Genomic DNA, 23,755 nt, shown 5'->3' with positions numbered 1-23,755 from the left:
TGTGTCGTTGCATCCGTAGGTGTCGGGGGGTGAAAAAGCAGAACGGGAGTATCAAGCGAGTTGGGGCCCGGGGTGGGGTGCCGACGTGTGCAAAGAGGGCCAGACGGAAGACTACGGTGGGTGGTGGAGGTGCGGACAGTGGCGTGGCAGGGGCACATAGGGGAGCCGGAATCCAACGACTACCCAGGGTCACGGAAGGCCCCAGACACTTCTATCCCCACCGGAGCAACCCTTGCGCATTCCACGGCCACATACAACCAAACGGCCCCTCACGCGTGGGACCGGGCCTGGGCCAGGAGTACCTCGCGTGGGGACAAGTCCCGCCTCCCTTGACTGCACCAACCAACATGGTGAGGGCGTTTTTTTCCACCAAGCCGAGAGGCATGCGTGCACTCCCCCGTCGGACAAGAGACGAACGACCGCAGCGAGAGGCGCTTCAGGGGCCGCTGAAAACATCTATTCATCGAGCCCGGGGGGACGTCGCCAAAAGGAAACCATAAACCGCTAACCCCCAAACCCTAACCCACTCGACCCCAACCGCCGACCCTTGACCCTGACCCTGAACCCTGACCCTGGCTCGGACCCGGAACCTAAACCTGGAACCTAAATCCGAACCCGAAACCCTCACCCCAACCCCAAGCCCTGACCCCAGCCCTAGGCCCGAACCCCAAAGCCAAAACCTAACCCTAAGCCCCGAACTTGACCCTGACCCTAAAACCTAACACTGAACCCTAACCCCCCCAACCCCCGCACTCTAACCACCCAAGGCCCTAAACCCTCCCCAACACCCCTAACCCAACCCGCTAACGCTAACCCCAACACCTCTAACCCTAATCCCAACCCCCAGCTCTAAGCCCAAGCCCAACCCCCAATCCTAAGCCCAGCAACCCTCACCCTAACCGCCCTAACCCTAACAATGACCCAAAGCCTGAACCCCAAAAGCCTAACCCTAAAGGCCTAACCCTAAAACCCTGAGCCTACACCCTAAGCACCCGAGCCCGACGCCTGACCGCTGACCCCGACCCCCGACCCTGAATTCTGACCCTGCATCCTGACCCTAAGCCCTAACCCTAACCCCAACCCCCTAAGGCCAAACCGCCAAACCCCCTAACCCCAAGCTCAACCCCCGTAACCCTAAACCCAACCCCCGGAGCACTAACTCTAACCCTAACCTCAACCCATAACCCCTAACCCTAGCCCTAAAGCCCTAAGCCCTAACCCTCAACCCTAAACCTAAAACGGAACTTTCATCAACCCTCCACCTAACCCTGAACCCCAACCACTCCAGCCCCCAACCCTAAACACCCCAAAACCCCAACCAAAACCCCAACAACCCTGCCCGGACCCCAAACCCCCGAACCCTAGCCCCAGACCCCTAAGCTCAAGGCCAACACCCTAACCACAACCCAAACCGCCCTCGCCCCAACACCAAACCCCCAACACAAACCCCCCCCCAAACCCAGCCCCCCCACACCCCTTAACCTTGACCCCAACGACCCAAACCCTAACCGCCCTAACCCTAAACGTGACCCAGAGCCTGGACCCTAAATCCCTAACCCCTCATGGCATCCTTTCACCGCTGAACACTACTCCATCCTGTGGATGTACCACACACCACAAGGCGGCACAGTCCGACATGGCACGACACCGGAGGACGTGACGCAAGACAAAGGATAATACCACATGACACAAAGGAGAGATCCGTAACGGCCGACTTCAGAAACTGCGTGGAAGCTGAAACTTCGCTTGGGCAGACGGGACCTGGACCTGAAGTATCTGACGATCTGAATGGTCTGTGAGAAAAACACTCAGTGCTGCGCTCGTCAATACGGGTGAAGGAGGGCAACCGAGTGAAGTAATCGGGGCAGCGACGAGAGTCCTAGACAAACGGGGCTGAGGGCCCGTCCGCGAAGCTCTGGGGAGCAACGTCGGACAGAGCAACATTTAGCGTAGGCGCGAGCAACCGCGCACGGCCGCCCCGTGACTCGCAGACACGACAGCATTAGCGATTGGTCCCCGGGCTCCTGGCAGACTCAGGAATACAGCGCCAACGGAGCCGTCACGACATCTCCGACAACTCCCGCCTGTGTCGTTGCATCCGTAGGTGTCGGGGGGTGAAAAAGCAGAACGGGAGTATCAAGCGAGTTGGGGCCCGGGGTGGGGTGCCGACGTGTGCAAAGAGGGCCAGACGGAAGACTACGGTGGGTGGTGGAGGTGCGGACAGTGGCGTGGCAGGGGCACATAGGGGAGCCGGAATCCAACGACTACCCAGGGTCACGGAAGGCCCCAGACACTTCTATCCCCACCGGAGCAACCCTTGCGCATTCCACGGCCACATACAACCAAACGGCCCCTCACGCGTGGGACCGGGCCTGGGCCAGGAGTACCTCGCGTGGGGACAAGTCCCGCCTCCCTTGACTGCACCAACCAACATGGTGAGGGCGTTTTTTTCCACCAAGCCGAGAGGCATGCGTGCACTCCCCCGTCGGACAAGAGACGAACGACCGCAGCGAGAGGCGCTTCAGGGGCCGCTGAAAACATCTATTCATCGAGCCCGGGGGGACGTCGCCAAAAGGAAACCATAAACCGCTAACCCCCAAACCCTAACCCACTCGACCCCAACCGCCGACCCTTGACCCTGACCCTGAACCCTGACCCTGGCTCGGACCCGGAACCTAAACCTGGAACCTAAATCCGAACCCGAAACCCTCACCCCAACCCCAAGCCCTGACCCCAGCCCTAGGCCCGAACCCCAAAGCCAAAACCTAACCCTAAGCCCCGAACTTGACCCTGACCCTAAAACCTAACACTGAACCCTAACCCCCCCAACCCCCGCACTCTAACCACCCAAGGCCCTAAACCCTCCCCAACACCCCTAACCCAACCCGCTAACGCTAACCCCAACACCTCTAACCCTAATCCCAACCCCCAGCTCTAAGCCCAAGCCCAACCCCCAATCCTAAGCCCAGCAACCCTCACCCTAACCGCCCTAACCCTAACAATGACCCAAAGCCTGAACCCCAAAAGCCTAACCCTAAAGGCCTAACCCTAAAACCCTGAGCCTACACCCTAAGCACCCGAGCCCGACGCCTGACCGCTGACCCCGACCCTCGACCCTGAATTCTGACCCTGCATCCTGACCCTAAGCCCTAACCCTAACCCCAACCCCCTAAGGCCAAACCGCCAAACCCCCTAAACCCCAAGCTCAACCCCCGTAACCCTAAACCCAACCCCCGGAGCACTAACTCTAACCCTAACCCTAACCTCAACCCATAACCCCTAACCCTAGCCCTAGCCCGAAGCCCTAACCCTCGACCTAAAACGGAACTTTCATCAACCCTCCACCTAACCCTGAACCCCAACCACTCCAGCCCCCAACCCTAAACACCCCAAAACCCCAACCAAAACCCCAACAACCCTGCCCGGACCCCAAACCCCCGAACCCTAGCCCCAGACCCCTAAGCTCAAGGCCAACACCCTAACCACAACCCAAACCGCCCTCGCCCCAACACCAAACCCCCAACACAAACCCCCCCCAAACCCAGCCCCCCCACACCCCTTAACCTTGACCCCAACGACCCAAACCCTAACCGCCCTAACCCTAAACGTGACCCAGAGCCTGGACCCTAAATCCCTAACCCCTCATGGCATCCTTTCACCGCTGAACACTACTCCATCCTGTGGATGTACCACACACCACAAGGCGGCACAGTCCGACATGGCACGACACCGGAGGACGTGACGCAAGACAAAGGATAATACCACATGACACAAAGGAGAGATCCGTAACGGCCGACTTCAGAAACTGCGTGGAAGCTGAAACTTCGCTTGGGCAGACGGGACCTGGACCTGAAGTATCTGACGATCTGAATGGTCTGTGAGAAAAACACTCAGTGCTGCGCTCGTCAATACGGGTGAAGGAGGGCAACCGAGTGAAGTAATCGGGGCAGCGACGAGAGTCCTAGACAAACGGGGCTGAGGGCCCGTCCGCGAAGCTCTGGGGAGCAACGTCGGACAGAGCAACATTTAGCGTAGGCGCGAGCAACCGCGCACGGCCGCCCCGTGACTCGCAGACACGACAGCATTAGCGATTGGTCCCCGGGCTCCTGGCAGACTCAGGAATACAGCGCCAACGGAGCCGTCACGACATCTCCGACAACTCCCGCCTGTGTCGTTGCATCCGTAGGTGTCGGGGGGTGAAAAAGCAGAACGGGAGTATCAAGCGAGTTGGGGCCCGGGGTGGGGTGCCGACGTGTGCAAAGAGGGCCAGACGGAAGACTACGGTGGGTGGTGGAGGTGCGGACAGTGGCGTGGCAGGGGCACATAGGGGAGCCGGAATCCAACGACTACCCAGGGTCACGGAAGGCCCCAGACACTTCTATCCCCACCGGAGCAACCCTTGCGCATTCCACGGCCACATACAACCAAACGGCCCCTCACGCGTGGGACCGGGCCTGGGCCAGGAGTACCTCGCGTGGGGACAAGTCCCGCCTCCCTTGACTGCACCAACCAACATGGTGAGGGCGTTTTTTTCCACCAAGCCGAGAGGCATGCGTGCACTCCCCCGTCGGACAAGAGACGAACGACCGCAGCGAGAGGCGCTTCAGGGGCCGCTGAAAACATCTATTCATCGAGCCCGGGGGGACGTCGCCAAAAGGAAACCATAAACCGCTAACCCCCAAACCCTAACCCACTCGACCCCAACCGCCGACCCTTGACCCTGACCCTGAACCCTGACCCTGGCTCGGACCCGGAACCTAAACCTGGAACCTAAATCCGAACCCGAAACCCTCACCCCAACCCCAAGCCCTGACCCCAGCCCTAGGCCCGAACCCCAAAGCCAAAACCTAACCCTAAGCCCCGAACTTGACCCTGACCCTAAAACCTAACACTGAACCCTAACCCCCCCAACCCCCGCACTCTAACCACCCAAGGCCCTAAACCCTCCCCAACACCCCTAACCCAACCCGCTAACGCTAACCCCAACACCTCTAACCCTAATCCCAACCCCCAGCTCTAAGCCCAAGCCCAACCCCCAATCCTAAGCCCAGCAACCCTCACCCTAACCGCCCTAACCCTAACAATGACCCAAAGCCTGAACCCCAAAAGCCTAACCCTAAAGGCCTAACCCTAAAACCCTGAGCCTACACCCTAAGCACCCGAGCCCGACGCCTGACCGCTGACCCCGACCCTCGACCCTGAATTCTGACCCTGCATCCTGACCCTAAGCCCTAACCCTAACCCCAACCCCCTAAGGCCAAACCGCCAAACCCCCTAACCCCAAGCTCAACCCCCGTAACCCTAAACCCAACCCCCGGAGCACTAACTCTAACCCTAACCTCAACCCATAACCCCTAACCCTAGCCCTAAAGCCCTAAGCCCTAACCCTCAACCCTAAACCTAAAACGGAACTTTCATCAACCCTCCACCTAACCCTGAACCCCAACCACTCCAGCCCCCAACCCTAAACACCCCAAAACCCCAACCAAAACCCCAACAACCCTGCCCGGACCCCAAACCCCCGAACCCTAGCCCCAGACCCCTAAGCTCAAGGCCAACACCCTAACCACAACCCAAACCGCCCTCGCCCCAACACCAAACCCCCAACACAAACCCCCCCCAAACCCAGCCCCCCCACACCCCTTAACCTTGACCCCAACGACCCAAACCCTAACCGCCCTAACCCTAAACGTGACCCAGAGCCTGGACCCTAAATCCCTAACCCCTCATGGCATCCTTTCACCGCTGAACACTACTCCATCCTGTGGATGTACCACACACCACAAGGCGGCACAGTCCGACATGGCACGACACCGGAGGACGTGACGCAAGACGAAGGATAATACCACATGACACAAAGGAGAGATCCGTAACGGCCGACTTCAGAAACTGCGTGGAAGCTGAAACTTCGCTTGGGCAGACGGGACCTGGACCTGAAGTATCTGACGATCTGAATGGTCTGTGAGAAAAACACTCAGTGCTGCGCTCGTCAATACGGGTGAAGGAGGGCAACCGAGTGAAGTAATCGGGGCAGCGACGAGAGTCCTAGACAAACGGGGCTGAGGGCCCGTCCGCGAAGCTCTGGGGAGCAACGTCGGACAGAGCAACATTTAGCGTAGGCGCGAGCAACCGCGCACGGCCGCCCCGTGACTCGCAGACACGACAGCATTAGCGATTGGTCCCCGGGCTCCTGGCAGACTCAGGAATACAGCGCCAACGGAGCCGTCACGACATCTCCGACAACTCCCGCCTGTGTCGTTGCATCCGTAGGTGTCGGGGGGTGAAAAAGCAGAACGGGAGTATCAAGCGAGTTGGGGCCCGGGGTGGGGTGCCGACGTGTGCAAAGAGGGCCAGACGGAAGACTACGGTGGGTGGTGGAGGTGCGGACAGTGGCGTGGCAGGGGCACATAGGGGAGCCGGAATCCAACGACTACCCAGGGTCACGGAAGGCCCCAGACACTTCTATCCCCACCGGAGCAACCCTTGCGCATTCCACGGCCACATACAACCAAACGGCCCCTCACGCGTGGGACCGGGCCTGGGCCAGGAGTACCTCGCGTGGGGACAAGTCCCGCCTCCCTTGACTGCACCAACCAACATGGTGAGGGCGTTTTTTTCCACCAAGCCGAGAGGCATGCGTGCACTCCCCCGTCGGACAAGAGACGAACGACCGCAGCGAGAGGCGCTTCAGGGGCCGCTGAAAACATCTATTCATCGAGCCCGGGGGGACGTCGCCAAAAGGAAACCATAAACCGCTAACCCCCAAACCCTAACCCACTCGACCCCAACCGCCGACCCTTGACCCTGACCCTGAACCCTGACCCTGGCTCGGACCCGGAACCTAAACCTGGAACCTAAATCCGAACCCGAAACCCTCACCCCAACCCCAAGCCCTGACCCCAGCCCTAGGCCCGAACCCCAAAGCCAAAACCTAACCCTAAGCCCCGAACTTGACCCTGACCCTAAAACCTAACACTGAACCCTAACCCCCCCAACCCCCGCACTCTAACCACCCAAGGCCCTAAACCCTCCCCAACACCCCTAACCCAACCCGCTAACGCTAACCCCAACACCTCTAACCCTAATCCCAACCCCCAGCTCTAAGCCCAAGCCCAACCCCCAATCCTAAGCCCAGCAACCCTCACCCTAACCGCCCTAACCCTAACAATGACCCAAAGCCTGAACCCCAAAAGCCTAACCCTAAAGGCCTAACCCTAAAACCCTGAGCCTACACCCTAAGCACCCGAGTCCGACGCCTGACCGCTGACCCCGACCCCCGACCCTGAATTCTGACCCTGCATCCTGACCCTAAGCCCTAACCCTAACCCCAACCCCCTAAGGCCAAACCGCCAAACCCCCTAACCCCAAGCTCAACCCCCGTAACCCTAAACCCAACCCCCGGAGCACTAACTCTAACCCTAACCTCAACCCATAACCCCTAACCCTAGCCCTAAAGCCCTAAGCCCTAACCCTCAACCCTAAACCTAAAACGGAACTTTCATCAACCCTCCACCTAACCCTGAACCCCAACCACTCCAGCCCCCAACCCTAAACACCCCAAAACCCCAACCAAAACCCCAACAACCCTGCCCGGACCCCAAACCCCCGAACCCTAGCCCCAGACCCCTAAGCTCAAGGCCAACACCCTAACCACAACCCAAACCGCCCTCGCCCCAACACCAAACCCCCAACACAAACCCCCCCCAAACCCAGCCCCCCCACACCCCTTAACCTTGACCCCAACGACCCAAACCCTAACCGCCCTAACCCTAAACGTGACCCAGAGCCTGGACCCTAAATCCCTAACCCCTCATGGCATCCTTTCACCGCTGAACACTACTCCATCCTGTGGATGTACCACACACCACAAGGCGGCACAGTCCGACATGGCACGACACCGGAGGACGTGACGCAAGACAAAGGATAATACCACATGACACAAAGGAGAGATCCGTAACGGCCGACTTCAGAAACTGCGTGGAAGCTGAAACTTCGCTTGGGCAGACGGGACCTGGACCTGAAGTATCTGACGATCTGAATGGTCTGTGAGAAAAACACTCAGTGCTGCGCTCGTCAATACGGGTGAAGGAGGGCAACCGAGTGAAGTAATCGGGGCAGCGACGAGAGTCCTAGACAAACGGGGCTGAGGGCCCGTCCGCGAAGCTCTGGGGAGCAACGTCGGACAGAGCAACATTTAGCGTAGGCGCGAGCAACCGCGCACGGCCGCCCCGTGACTCGCAGACACGACAGCATTAGCGATTGGTCCCCGGGCTCCTGGCAGACTCAGGAATACAGCGCCAACGGAGCCGTCACGACATCTCCGACAACTCCCGCCTGTGTCGTTGCATCCGTAGGTGTCGGGGGGTGAAAAAGCAGAACGGGAGTATCAAGCGAGTTGGGGCCCGGGGTGGGGTGCCGACGTGTGCAAAGAGGGCCAGACTCCGGAAGACTACGGTGGGTGGTGGAGGTGCGGACAGTGGCGTGGCAGGGGCACATAGGGGAGCCGGAATCCAACGACTACCCAGGGTCACGGAAGGCCCCAGACACTTCTATCCCCACCGGAGCAACCCTTGCGCATTCCACGGCCACATACAACCAAACGGCCCCTCACGCGTGGGACCGGGCCTGGGCCAGGAGTACCTCGCGTGGGGACAAGTCCCGCCTCCCTTGACTGCACCAACCAACATGGTGAGGGCGTTTTTTTCCACCAAGCCGAGAGGCATGCGTGCACTCCCCCGTCGGACAAGAGACGAACGACCGCAGCGAGAGGCGCTTCAGGGGCCGCTGAAAACATCTATTCATCGAGCCCGGGGGGACGTCGCCAAAAGGAAACCATAAACCGCTAACCCCCAAACCCTAACCCACTCGACCCCAACCGCCGACCCTTGACCCTGACCCTGAACCCTGACCCTGGCTCGGACCCGGAACCTAAACCTGGAACCTAAATCCGAACCCGAAACCCTCACCCCAACCCCAAGCCCTGACCCCAGCCCTAGGCCCGAACCCCAAAGCCAAAACCTAACCCTAAGCCCCGAACTTGACCCTGACCCTAAAACCTAACACTGAACCCTAACCCCCCCAACCCCCGCACTCTAACCACCCAAGGCCCTAAACCCTCCCCAACACCCCTAACCCAACCCGCTAACGCTAACCCCAACACCTCTAACCCTAATCCCAACCCCCAGCTCTAAGCCCAAGCCCAACCCCCAATCCTAAGCCCAGCAACCCTCACCCTAACCGCCCTAACCCTAACAATGACCCAAAGCCTGAACCCCAAAAGCCTAACCCTAAAGGCCTAACCCTAAAACCCTGAGCCTACACCCTAAGCACCCGAGCCCGACGCCTGACCGCTGACCCCGACCCTCGACCCTGAATTCTGACCCTGCATCCTGACCCTAAGCCCTAACCCTAACCCCAACCCCCTAAGGCCAAACCGCCAAACCCCCTAACCCCAAGCTCAACCCCCGTAACCCTAAACCCAACCCCCGGAGCACTAACTCTAACCCTAACCTCAACCCATAACCCCTAACCCTAGCCCTAAAGCCCTAAGCCCTAACCCTCAACCCTAAACCTAAAACGGAACTTTCATCAACCCTCCACCTAACCCTGAACCCCAACCACTCCAGCCCCCAACCCTAAACACCCCAAAACCCCAACCAAAACCCCAACAACCCTGCCCGGACCCCAAACCCCCGAACCCTAGCCCCAGACCCCTAAGCTCAAGGCCAACACCCTAACCACAACCCAAACCGCCCTCGCCCCAACACCAAACCCCCAACACAAACCCCCCCCAAACCCAGCCCCCCCACACCCCTTAACCTTGACCCCAACGACCCAAACCCTAACCGCCCTAACCCTAAACGTGACCCAGAGCCTGGACCCTAAATCCCTAACCCCTCATGGCATCCTTTCACCGCTGAACACTACTCCATCCTGTGGATGTACCACACACCACAAGGCGGCACAGTCCGACATGGCACGACACCGGAGGACGTGACGCAAGACGAAGGATAATACCACATGACACAAAGGAGAGATCCGTAACGGCCGACTTCAGAAACTGCGTGGAAGCTGAAACTTCGCTTGGGCAGACGGGACCTGGACCTGAAGTATCTGACGATCTGAATGGTCTGTGAGAAAAACACTCAGTGCTGCGCTCGTCAATACGGGTGAAGGAGGGCAACCGAGTGAAGTAATCGGGGCAGCGACGAGAGTCCTAGACAAACGGGGCTGAGGGCCCGTCCGCGAAGCTCTGGGGAGCAACGTCGGACAGAGCAACATTTAGCGTAGGCGCGAGCAACCGCGCACGGCCGCCCCGTGACTCGCAGACACGACAGCATTAGCGATTGGTCCCCGGGCTCCTGGCAGACTCAGGAATACAGCGCCAACGGAGCCGTCACGACATCTCCGACAACTCCCGCCTGTGTCGTTGCATCCGTAGGTGTCGGGGGGTGAAAAAGCAGAACGGGAGTATCAAGCGAGTTGGGGCCCGGGGTGGGGTGCCGACGTGTGCAAAGAGGGCCAGACGGAAGACTACGGTGGGTGGTGGAGGTGCGGACAGTGGCGTGGCAGGGGCACATAGGGGAGCCGGAATCCAACGACTACCCAGGGTCACGGAAGGCCCCAGACACTTCTATCCCCACCGGAGCAACCCTTGCGCATTCCACGGCCACATACAACCAAACGGCCCCTCACGCGTGGGACCGGGCCTGGGCCAGGAGTACCTCGCGTGGGGACAAGTCCCGCCTCCCTTGACTGCACCAACCAACATGGTGAGGGCGTTTTTTTCCACCAAGCCGAGAGGCATGCGTGCACTCCCCCGTCGGACAAGAGACGAACGACCGCAGCGAGAGGCGCTTCAGGGGCCGCTGAAAACATCTATTCATCGAGCCCGGGGGGACGTCGCCAAAAGGAAACCATAAACCGCTAACCCCCAAACCCTAACCCACTCGACCCCAACCGCCGACCCTTGACCCTGACCCTGAACCCTGACCCTGGCTCGGACCCGGAACCTAAACCTGGAACCTAAATCCGAACCCGAAACCCTCACCCCAACCCCAAGCCCTGACCCCAGCCCTAGGCCCGAACCCCAAAGCCAAAACCTAACCCTAAGCCCCGAACTTGACCCTGACCCTAAAACCTAACACTGAACCCTAACCCCCCCAACCCCCGCACTCTAACCACCCAAGGCCCTAAACCCTCCCCAACACCCCTAACCCAACCCGCTAACGCTAACCCCAACACCTCTAACCCTAATCCCAACCCCCAGCTCTAAGCCCAAGCCCAACCCCCAATCCTAAGCCCAGCAACCCTCACCCTAACCGCCCTAACCCTAACAATGACCCAAAGCCTGAACCCCAAAAGCCTAACCCTAAAGGCCTAACCCTAAAACCCTGAGCCTACACCCTAAGCACCCGAGCCCGACGCCTGACCGCTGACCCCGACCCTCGACCCTGAATTCTGACCCTGCATCCTGACCCTAAGCCCTAACCCTAACCCCAACCCCCTAAGGCCAAACCGCCAAACCCCCTAAACCCCAAGCTCAACCCCCGTAACCCTAAACCCAACCCCCGGAGCACTAACTCTAACCCTAACCCTAACCTCAACCCATAACCCCTAACCCTAGCCCTAGCCCGAAGCCCTAACCCTCGACCTAAAACGGAACTTTCATCAACCCTCCACCTAACCCTGAACCCCAACCACTCCAGCCCCCAACCCTAAACACCCCAAAACCCCAACCAAAACCCCAACAACCCTGCCCGGACCCCAAACCCCCGAACCCTAGCCCCAGACCCCTAAGCTCAAGGCCAACACCCTAACCACAACCCAAACCGCCCTCGCCCCAACACCAAACCCCCAACACAAACCCCCCCCAAACCCAGCCCCCCCACACCCCTTAACCTTGACCCCAACGACCCAAACCCTAACCGCCCTAACCCTAAACGTGACCCAGAGCCTGGGCCCTAAATCCCTAACCCCTCATGGCATCCTTTCACCGCTGAACACTACTCCATCCTGTGGATGTACCACACACCACAAGGCGGCACAGTCCGACATGGCACGACACCGGAGGACGTGACGCAAGACAAAGGATAATACCACATGACACAAAGGAGAGATCCGTAACGGCCGACTTCAGAAACTGCGTGGAAGCTGAAACTTCGCTTGGGCAGACGGGACCTGGACCTGAAGTATCTGACGATCTGAATGGTCTGTGAGAAAAACACTCAGTGCTGCGCTCGTCAATACGGGTGAAGGAGGGCAACCGAGTGAAGTAATCGGGGCAGCGACGAGAGTCCTAGACAAACGGGGCTGAGGGCCCGTCCGCGAAGCTCTGGGGAGCAACGTCGGACAGAGCAACATTTAGCGTAGGCGCGAGCAACCGCGCACGGCCGCCCCGTGACTCGCAGACACGACAGCATTAGCGATTGGTCCCCGGGCTCCTGGCAGACTCAGGAATACAGCGCCAACGGAGCCGTCACGACATCTCCGACAACTCCCGCCTGTGTCGTTGCATCCGTAGGTGTCGGGGGGTGAAAAAGCAGAACGGGAGTATCAAGCGAGTTGGGGCCCGGGGTGGGGTGCCGACGTGTGCAAAGAGGGCCAGACTCCGGAAGACTACGGTGGGTGGTGGAGGTGCGGACAGTGGCGTGGCAGGGGCACATAGGGGAGCCGGAATCCAACGACTACCCAGGGTCACGGAAGGCCCCAGACACTTCTATCCCCACCGGAGCAACCCTTGCGCATTCCACGGCCACATACAACCAAACGGCCCCTCACGCGTGGGACCGGGCCTGGGCCAGGAGTACCTCGCGTGGGGACAAGTCCCGCCTCCCTTGACTGCACCAACCAACATGGTGAGGGCGTTTTTTTCCACCAAGCCGAGAGGCATGCGTGCACTCCCCCGTCGGACAAGAGACGAACGACCGCAGCGAGAGGCGCTTCAGGGGCCGCTGAAAACATCTATTCATCGAGCCCGGGGGGACGTCGCCAAAAGGAAACCATAAACCGCTAACCCCCAAACCCTAACCCACTCGACCCCAACCGCCGACCCTTGACCCTGACCCTGAACCCTGACCCTGGCTCGGACCCGGAACCTAAACCTGGAACCTAAATCCGAACCCGAAACCCTCACCCCAACCCCAAGCCCTGACCCCAGCCCTAGGCCCGAACCCCAAAGCCAAAACCTAACCCTAAGCCCCGAACTTGACCCTGACCCTAAAACCTAACACTGAACCCTAACCCCCCCAACCCCCGCACTCTAACCACCCAAGGCCCTAAACCCTCCCCAACACCCCTAACCCAACCCGCTAACGCTAACCCCAACACCTCTAACCCTAATCCCAACCCCCAGCTCTAAGCCCAAGCCCAACCCCCAATCCTAAGCCCAGCAACCCTCACCCTAACCGCCCTAACCCTAACAATGACCCAAAGCCTGAACCCCAAAAGCCTAACCCTAAAGGCCTAACCCTAAAACCCTGAGCCTACACCCTAAGCACCCGAGCCCGACGCCTGACCGCTGACCCCGACCCTCGACCCTGAATTCTGACCCTGCATCCTGACCCTAAGCCCTAACCCTAACCCCAACCCCCTAAGGCCAAACCGCCAAACCCCCTAACCCCAAGCTCAACCCCCGTAACCCTAAACCCAACCCCCGGAGCACTAACTCTAACCCTAACCTCAACCCATAACCCCTAACCCTAGCCCTAAAGCCCTAAGCCCTAACCCTCAACCCTAAACCTAAAACGGAACTTTCATCAACCCTCCACCTAACCCTGAACCCCAACCACTCCAGCCCCCAACCCTAAACACCCCAAAACCCCAACCAAAACCCCAACAACCCTGCCCGGACCCCAAACCCCCGAACCCTAGCCCCAGACCCCTAAGCTCAAGGCCAACACCCTAACCACAACCCAAACCGCCCTCGCCCCAACACCAAACCCCCAACACAAACCCCCCCCAAACCCAGCCCCCCCACACCCCTTAACCTTGACCCCAACGACCCAAACCCTAACCGCCCTAACCCTAAACGTGACCCAGAGCCTGGACCCTAAATCCCTAACCCCTCATGGCATCCTTTCACCGCTGAACACTACTCCATCCTGTGGATGTACCACACACCACAAGGCGGCACAGTCCGACATGGCACGACACCGGAGGACGTGACGCAAGACAAAGGATAATACCACATGACACAAAGGAGAGATCCGTAACGGCCGACTTCAGAAACTGCGTGGAAGCTGAAACTTCGCTTGGGCAGACGGGACCTGGACCTGAAGTATCTGACGATCTGAATGGTCTGTGAGAAAAACACTCAGTGCTGCGCTCGTCAATACGGGTGAAGGAGGGCAACCGAGTGAAGTAATCGGGGCAGCGACGAGAGTCCTAGACAAACGGGGCTGAGGGCCCGTCCGCGAAGCTCTGGGGAGCAACGTCGGACAGAGCAACATTTAGCGTAGGCGCGAGCAACCGCGCACGGCCGCCCCGTGACTCGCAGACACGACAGCATTAGCGATTGGTCCCCGGGCTCCTGGCAGACTCAGGAATACAGCGCCAACGGAGCCGTCACGACATCTCCGACAACTCCCGCCTGTGTCGTTGCATCCGTAGGTGTCGGGGGGTGAAAAAGCAGAACGGGAGTATCAAGCGAGTTGGGGCCCGGGGTGGGGTGCCGACGTGTGCAAAGAGGGCCAGACGGAAGACTACGGTGGGTGGTGGAGGTGCGGACAGTGGCGTGGCAGGGGCACATAGGGGAGCCGGAATCCAACGACTACCCAGGGTCACGGAAGGCCCCAGACACTTCTATCCCCACCGGAGCAACCCTTGCGCATTCCACGGCCACATACAACCAAACGGCCCCTCACGCGTGGGACCGGGCCTGGGCCAGGAGTACCTCGCGTGGGGACAAGTCCCGCCTCCCTTGACTGCACCAACCAACATGGTGAGGGCGTTTTTTTCCACCAAGCCGAGAGGCATGCGTGCACTCCCCCGTCGGACAAGAGACGAACGACCGCAGCGAGAGGCGCTTCAGGGGCCGCTGAAAACATCTATTCATCGAGCCCGGGGGGACGTCGCCAAAAGGAAACCATAAACCGCTAACCCCCAAACCCTAACCCACTCGACCCCAACCGCCGACCCTTGACCCTGACCCTGAACCCTGACCCTGGCTCGGACCCGGAACCTAAACCTGGAACCTAAATCCGAACCCGAAACCCTCACCCCAACCCCAAGCCCTGACCCCAGCCCTAGGCCCGAACCCCAAAGCCAAAACCTAACCCTAAGCCCCGAACTTGACCCTGACCCTAAAACCTAACACTGAACCCTAACCCCCCCAACCCCCGCACTCTAACCACCCAAGGCCCTAAACCCTCCCCAACACCCCTAACCCAACCCGCTAACGCTAACCCCAACACCTCTAACCCTAATCCCAACCCCCAGCTCTAAGCCCAAGCCCAACCCCCAATCCTAAGCCCAGCAACCCTCACCCTAACCGCCCTAACCCTAACAATGACCCAAAGCCTGAACCCCAAAAGCCTAACCCTAAAGGCCTAACCCTAAAACCCTGAGCCTACACCCTAAGCACCCGAGCCCGACGCCTGACCGCTGACCCCGACCCTCGACCCTGAATTCTGACCCTGCATCCTGACCCTAAGCCCTAACCCTAACCCCAACCCCCTAAGGCCAAACCGCCAAACCCCCTAAACCCCAAGCTCAACCCCCGTAACCCTAAACCCAACCCCCGGAGCACTAACTCTAACCCTAACCCTAACCTCAACCCATAACCCCTAACCCTAGCCCTAGCCCGAAGCCCTAACCCTCGACCTAAAACGGAACTTTCATCAACCCTCCACCTAACCCTGAACCCCAACCACTCCAGCCCCCAACCCTAAACACCCCAAAACCCCAACCAAAACCCCAACAACCCTGCCCGGACCCCAAACCCCCGAACCCTAGCCCCAGACCCCTAAGCTCAAGGCCAACACCCTAACCACAACCCAAACCGCCCTCGCCCCAACACCAAACCCCCAACACAAACCCCCCCCAAACCCAGCCCCCCCACACCCCTTAACCTTGACCCCAACGACCCAAACCCTAACCGCCCTAACCCTAAACGTGACCCAGAGCCTGGGCCCTAAATCCCTAACCCCTCATGGCATCCTTTCACCGCTGAACACTACTCCATCCTGTGGATGTACCACACACCACAAGGCGGCACAGTCCGACATGGCACGACACCGGAGGACGTGACGCAAGACAAAGGATAATACCACATGACACAAAGGAGAGATCCGTAACGGCCGACTTCAGAAACTGCGTGGAAGCTGAAACTTCGCTTGGGCAGACGGGACCTGGACCTGAAGTATCTGACGATCTGAATGGTCTGTGAGAAAATCACTCAGTGCTGCGCTCGTCAATACGGGTGAAGGAGGGCAACCGAGTGAAGTAATCGGGGCAGCGACGAGAGTCCTAGACAAACGGGGCTGAGGGCCCGTCCGCGAAGCTCTGGGGAGCAACGTCGGACAGAGCAACATTTAGCGTAGGCGCGAGCAACCGCGCACGGCCGCCCCGTGACTCGCAGACACGACAGCATTAGCGATTGGTCCCCGGGCTCCTGGCAGACTCAGGAATACAGCGCCAACGGAGCCGTCACGACATCTCCGACAACTCCCGCCTGTGTCGTTGCATCCGTAGGTGTCGGGGGGTGAAAAAGCAGAACGGGAGTATCAAGCGAGTTGGGGCCCGGGGTGGGGTGCCGACGTGTGCAAAGAGGGCCAGACGGAAGACTACGGTGGGTGGTGGAGGTGCGGACAGTGGCGTGGCAGGGGCACATAGGGGAGCCGGAATCCAACGACTACCCAGGGTCACGGAAGGCCCCAGACACTTCTATCCCCACCGGAGCAACCCTTGCGCATTCCACGGCCACATACAACCAAACGGCCCCTCACGCGTGGGACCGGGCCTGGGCCAGGAGTACCTCGCGTGGGGACAAGTCCCGCCTCCCTTGACTGCACCAACCAACATGGTGAGGGCGTTTTTTTCCACCAAGCCGAGAGGCATGCGTGCACTCCCCCGTCGGACAAGAGACGAACGACCGCAGCGAGAGGCGCTTCAGGGGCCGCTGAAAACATCTATTCATCGAGCCCGGGGGGACGTCGCCAAAAGGAAACCATAAACCGCTAACCCCCAAACCCTAACCCACTCGACCCCAACCGCCGACCCTTGACCCTGACCCTGAACCCTGACCCTGGCTCGGACCCGGAACCTAAACCTGGAACCTAAATCCGAACCCGAAACCCTCACCCCAACCCCAAGCCCTGACCCCAGCCCTAGGCCCGAACCCCAAAGCCAAAACCTAACCCTAAGCCCCGAACTTGACCCTGACCCTAAAACCTAACACTGAACCCTAACCCCCCCAACCCCCGCACTCTAACCACCCAAGGCCCTAAACCCTCCCCAACACCCCTAACCCAACCCGCTAACGCTAACCCCAACACCTCTAACCCTAATCCCAACCCCCAGCTCTAAGCCCAAGCCCAACCCCCAATCCTAAGCCCAGCAACCCTCACCCTAACCGCCCTAACCCTAACAATGACCCAAAGCCTGAACCCCAAAAGCCTAACCCTAAAGGCCTAACCCTAAAACCCTGAGCCTACACCCTAAGCACCCGAGCCCGACGCCTGACCGCTGACCCCGACCCCCGACCCTGAATTCTGACCCTGCATCCTGACCCTAAGCCCTAACCCTAACCCCAACCCCCTAAGGCCAAACCGCCAAACCCCCTAACCCCAAGCTCAACCCCCGTAACCCTAAACCCAACCCCCGGAGCACTAACTCTAACCCTAACCTCAACCCATAACCCCTAACCCTAGCCCTAAAGCCCTAAGCCCTAACCCTCAACCCTAAACCTAAAACGGAACTTTCATCAACCCTCCACCTAACCCTGAACCCCAACCACTCCAGCCCCCAACCCTAAACACCCCAAAACCCCAACCAAAACCCCAACAACCCTGCCCGGACCCCAAACCCCCGAACCCTAGCCCCAGACCCCTAAGCTCAAGGCCAACACCCTAACCACAACCCAAACCGCCCTCGCCCCAACACCAAACCCCCAACACAAACCCCCCCCCAAACCCAGCCCCCCCACACCCCTTAACCTTGACCCCAACGACCCAAACCCTAACCGCCCTAACCCTAAACGTGACCCAGAGCCTGGACCCTAAATCCCTAACCCCTCATGGCATCCTTTCACCGCTGAACACTACTCCATCCTGTGGATGTACCACACACCACAAGGCGGCACAGTCCGACATGGCACGACACCGGAGGACGTGACGCAAGACAAAGGATAATACCACATGACACAAAGGAGAGATCCGTAACGGCCGACTTCAGAAACTGCGTGGAAGCTGAAACTTCGCTTGGGCAGACGGGACCTGGACCTGAAGTATCTGACGATCTGAATGGTCTGTGAGAAAAACACTCAGTGCTGCGCTCGTCAATACGGGTGAAGGAGGGCAACCGAGTGAAGTAATCGGGGCAGCGACGAGAGTCCTAGACAAACGGGGCTGAGGGCCCGTCCGCGAAGCTCTGGGGAGCAACGTCGGACAGAGCAACATTTAGCGTAGGCGCGAGCAACCGCGCACGGCCGCCCCGTGACTCGCAGACACGACAGCATTAGCGATTGGTCCCCGGGCTCCTGGCAGACTCAGGAATACAGCGCCAACGGAGCCGTCACGACATCTCCGACAACTCCCGCCTGTGTCGTTGCATCCGTAGGTGTCGGGGGGTGAAAAAGCAGAACGGGAGTATCAAGCGAGTTGGGGCCCGGGGTGGGGTGCCGACGTGTGCAAAGAGGGCCAGACGGAAGACTACGGTGGGTGGTGGAGGTGCGGACAGTGGCGTGGCAGGGGCACATAGGGGAGCCGGAATCCAACGACTACCCAGGGTCACGGAAGGCCCCAGACACTTCTATCCCCACCGGAGCAACCCTTGCGCATTCCACGGCCACATACAACCAAACGGCCCCTCACGCGTGGGACCGGGCCTGGGCCAGGAGTACCTCGCGTGGGGACAAGTCCCGCCTCCCTTGACTGCACCAACCAACATGGTGAGGGCGTTTTCTTCCACCAAGCCGAGAGGCATGTGTGCACTCCCCCGTCGGACAAGAGACGAACGACCGCAGCGAGAGGCGCTTCAGGGGCCGCTGAAAACATCTATTCATCGAGCCCGGGGGGACGTCGCCAAAAGGAAACCATAAACCGCTAACCCCCAAACCCTAACCCACTCGACCCCAACCGCCGACCCTTGACCCTGACCCTGAACCCTGACCCTGGCTCGGACCCGGAACCTAAACCTGGAACCTAAATCCGAACCCGAAACCCTCACCCCAACCCCAAGCCCTGACCCCAGCCCTAGGCCCGAACCCCAAAGCCAAAACCTAACCCTAAGCCCCGAACTTGACCCTGACCCTAAAACCTAACACTGAACCCTAACCCCCCCAACCCCCGCACTCTAACCACCCAAGGCCCTAAACCCTCCCCAACACCCCTAACCCAACCCGCTAACGCTAACCCCAACACCTCTAACCCTAATCCCAACCCCCAGCTCTAAGCCCAAGCCCAACCCCCAATCCTAAGCCCAGCAACCCTCACCCTAACCGCCCTAACCCTAACAATGACCCAAAGCCTGAACCCCAAAAGCCTAACCCTAAAGGCCTAACCCTAAAACCCTGAGCCTACACCCTAAGCACCCGAGCCCGACGCCTGACCGCTGACCCCGACCCTCGACCCTGAATTCTGACCCTGCATCCTGACCCTAAGCCCTAACCCTAACCCCAACCCCCTAAGGCCAAACCGCCAAACCCCCTAACCCCAAGCTCAACCCCCGTAACCCTAAACCCAACCCCCGGAGCACTAACTCTAACCCTAACCCTAACCTCAACCCATAACCCCTAACCCTAGCCCTAGCCCGAAGCCCTAACCCTCAACCCTAAACCTAAAACGGAACTTTCATCAACCCTCCACCTAACCCTGAACCCCAACCACTCCAGCCCCCAACCCTAAACACCCCAAAACCCCAACCAAAACCCCAACAACCCTGCCCGGACCCCAAACCCCCGAACCCTAGCCCCAGACCCCTAAGCTCAAGGCCAACACCCTAACCACAACCCAAACCGCCCTCGCCCCAACACCAAACCCCCAACACAAACCCCCCCCAAACCCAGCCCCCCCACACCCCTTAACCTTGACCCCAACGACCCAAACCCTAACCGCCCTAACCCTAAACGTGACCCAGAGCCTGGGCCCTAAATCCCTAACCCCTCATGGCATCCTTTCACCGCTGAACACTACTCCATCCTGTGGATGTACCACACACCACAAGGCGGCACAGTCCGACATGGCACGACACCGGAGGACGTGACGCAAGACAAAGGATAATACCACATGACACAAAGGAGAGATCCGTAACGGCCGACTTCAGAAACTGCGTGGAAGCTGAAACTTCGCTTGGGCAGACGGGACCTGGACCTGAAGTATCTGACGATCTGAATGGTCTGTGAGAAAAACACTCAGTGCTGCGCTCGTCAATACGGGTGAAGGAGGGCAACCGAGTGAAGTAATCGGGGCAGCGACGAGAGTCCTAGACAAACGGGGCTGAGGGCCCGTCCGCGAAGCTCTGGGGAGCAACGTCGGACAGAGCAACATTTAGCGTAGGCGCGAGCAACCGCGCACGGCCGCCCCGTGACTCGCAGACACGACAGCATTAGCGATTGGTCCCCGGGCTCCTGGCAGACTCAGGAATACAGCGCCAACGGAGCCGTCACGACATCTCCGACAACTCCCGCCTGTGTCGTTGCATCCGTAGGTGTCGGGGGGTGAAAAAGCAGAACGGGAGTATCAAGCGAGTTGGGGCCCGGGGTGGGGTGCCGACGTGTGCAAAGAGGGCCAGACTCCGGAAGACTACGGTGGGTGGTGGAGGTGCGGACAGTGGCGTGGCAGGGGCACATAGGGGAGCCGGAATCCAACGACTACCCAGGGTCACGGAAGGCCCCAGACACTTCTATCCCCACCGGAGCAACCCTTGCGCATTCCACGGCCACATACAACCAAACGGCCCCTCACGCGTGGGACCGGGCCTGGGCCAGGAGTACCTCGCGTGGGGACAAGTCCCGCCTCCCTTGACTGCACCAACCAACATGGTGAGGGCGTTTTTTTCCACCAAGCCGAGAGGCATGCGTGCACTCCCCCGTCGGACAAGAGACGAACGACCGCAGCGAGAGGCGCTTCAGGGGCCGCTGAAAACATCTATTCATCGAGCCCGGGGGGACGTCGCCAAAAGGAAACCATAAACCGCTAACCCCCAAACCCTAACCCACTCGACCCCAACCGCCGACCCTTGACCCTGACCCTGAACCCTGACCCTGGCTCGGACCCGGAACCTAAACCTGGAACCTAAATCCGAACCCGAAACCCTCACCCCAACCCCAAGCCCTGACCCCAGCCCTAGGCCCGAACCCCAAAGCCAAAACCTAACCCTAAGCCCCGAACTTGACCCTGACCCTAAAACCTAACACTGAACCCTAACCCCCCCAACCCCCGCACTCTAACCACCCAAGGCCCTAAACCCTCCCCAACACCCCTAACCCAACCCGCTAACGCTAACCCCAACACCTCTAACCCTAATCCCAACCCCCAGCTCTAAGCCCAAGCCCAACCCCCAATCCTAAGCCCAGCAACCCTCACCCTAACCGCCCTAACCCTAACAATGACCCAAAGCCTGAACCCCAAAAGCCTAACCCTAAAGGCCTAACCCTAAAACCCTGAGCCTACACCCTAAGCACCCGAGCCCGACGCCTGACCGCTGACCCCGACCCTCGACCCTGAATTCTGACCCTGCATCCTGACCCTAAGCCCTAACCCTAACCCCAACCCCCTAAGGCCAAACCGCCAAACCCCCTAACCCCAAGCTCAACCCCCGTAACCCTAAACCCAACCCCCGGAGCACTAACTCTAACCCTAACCTCAACCCATAACCCCTAACCCTAGCCCTAAAGCCCTAAGCCCTAACCCTCAACCCTAAACCTAAAACGGAACTTTCATCAACCCTCCACCTAACCCTGAACCCCAACCACTCCAGCCCCCAACCCTAAACACCCCAAAACCCCAACCAAAACCCCAACAACCCTGCCCGGACCCCAAACCCCCGAACCCTAGCCCCAGACCCCTAAGCTCAAGGCCAACACCCTAACCACAACCCAAACCGCCCTCGCCCCAACACCAAACCCCCAACACAAACCCCCCCCAAACCCAGCCCCCCCACACCCCTTAACCTTGACCCCAACGACCCAAACCCTAACCGCCCTAACCCTAAACGTGACCCAGAGCCTGGACCCTAAATCCCTAACCCCTCATGGCATCCTTTCACCGCTGAACACTACTCCATCCTGTGGATGTACCACACACCACAAGGCGGCACAGTCCGACATGGCACGACACCGGAGGACGTGACGCAAGACGAAGGATAATACCACATGACACAAAGGAGAGATCCGTAACGGCCGACTTCAGAAACTGCGTGGAAGCTGAAACTTCGCTTGGGCAGACGGGACCTGGACCTGAAGTATCTGACGATCTGAATGGTCTGTGAGAAAAACACTCAGTGCTGCGCTCGTCAATACGGGTGAAGGAGGGCAACCGAGTGAAGTAATCGGGGCAGCGACGAGAGTCCTAGACAAACGGGGCTGAGGGCCCGTCCGCGAAGCTCTGGGGAGCAACGTCGGACAGAGCAACATTTAGCGTAGGCGCGAGCAACCGCGCACGGCCGCCCCGTGACTCGCAGACACGACAGCATTAGCGATTGGTCCCCGGGCTCCTGGCAGACTCAGGAATACAGCGCCAACGGAGCCGTCACGACATCTCCGACAACTCCCGCCTGTGTCGTTGCATCCGTAGGTGTCGGGGGGTGAAAAAGCAGAACGGGAGTATCAAGCGAGTTGGGGCCCGGGGTGGGGTGCCGACGTGTGCAAAGAGGGCCAGACGGAAGACTACGGTGGGTGGTGGAGGTGCGGACAGTGGCGTGGCAGGGGCACATAGGGGAGCCGGAATCCAACGACTACCCAGGGTCACGGAAGGCCCCAGACACTTCTATCCCCACCGGAGCAACCCTTGCGCATTCCACGGCCACATACAACCAAACGGCCCCTCACGCGTGGGACCGGGCCTGGGCCAGGAGTACCTCGCGTGGGGACAAGTCCCGCCTCCCTTGACTGCACCAACCAACATGGTGAGGGCGTTTTTTTCCACCAAGCCGAGAGGCATGCGTGCACTCCCCCGTCGGACAAGAGACGAACGACCGCAGCGAGAGGCGCTTCAGGGGCCGCTGAAAACATCTATTCATCGAGCCCGGGGGGACGTCGCCAAAAGGAAACCATAAACCGCTAACCCCCAAACCCTAACCCACTCGACCCCAACCGCCGACCCTTGACCCTGACCCTGAACCCTGACCCTGGCTCGGACCCGGAACCTAAACCTGGAACCTAAATCCGAACCCGAAACCCTCACCCCAACCCCAAGCCCTGACCCCAGCCCTAGGCCCGAACCCCAAAGCCAAAACCTAACCCTAAGCCCCGAACTTGACCCTGACCCTAAAACCTAACACTGAACCCTAACCCCCCCAACCCCCGCACTCTAACCACCCAAGGCCCTAAACCCTCCCCAACACCCCTAACCCAACCCGCTAACGCTAACCCCAACAC

Source organism: Elephas maximus, chromosome 11 (assembly GCF_024166365.1).
Source record: "Elephas maximus indicus isolate mEleMax1 chromosome 11, mEleMax1 primary haplotype, whole genome shotgun sequence".
NCBI lineage: Eukaryota > Metazoa > Chordata > Mammalia > Proboscidea > Elephantidae > Elephas > Elephas maximus.
The sequence above is the reverse complement of the archived record's forward strand: the minus strand, read 5'-3'. Positions refer to the sequence as shown.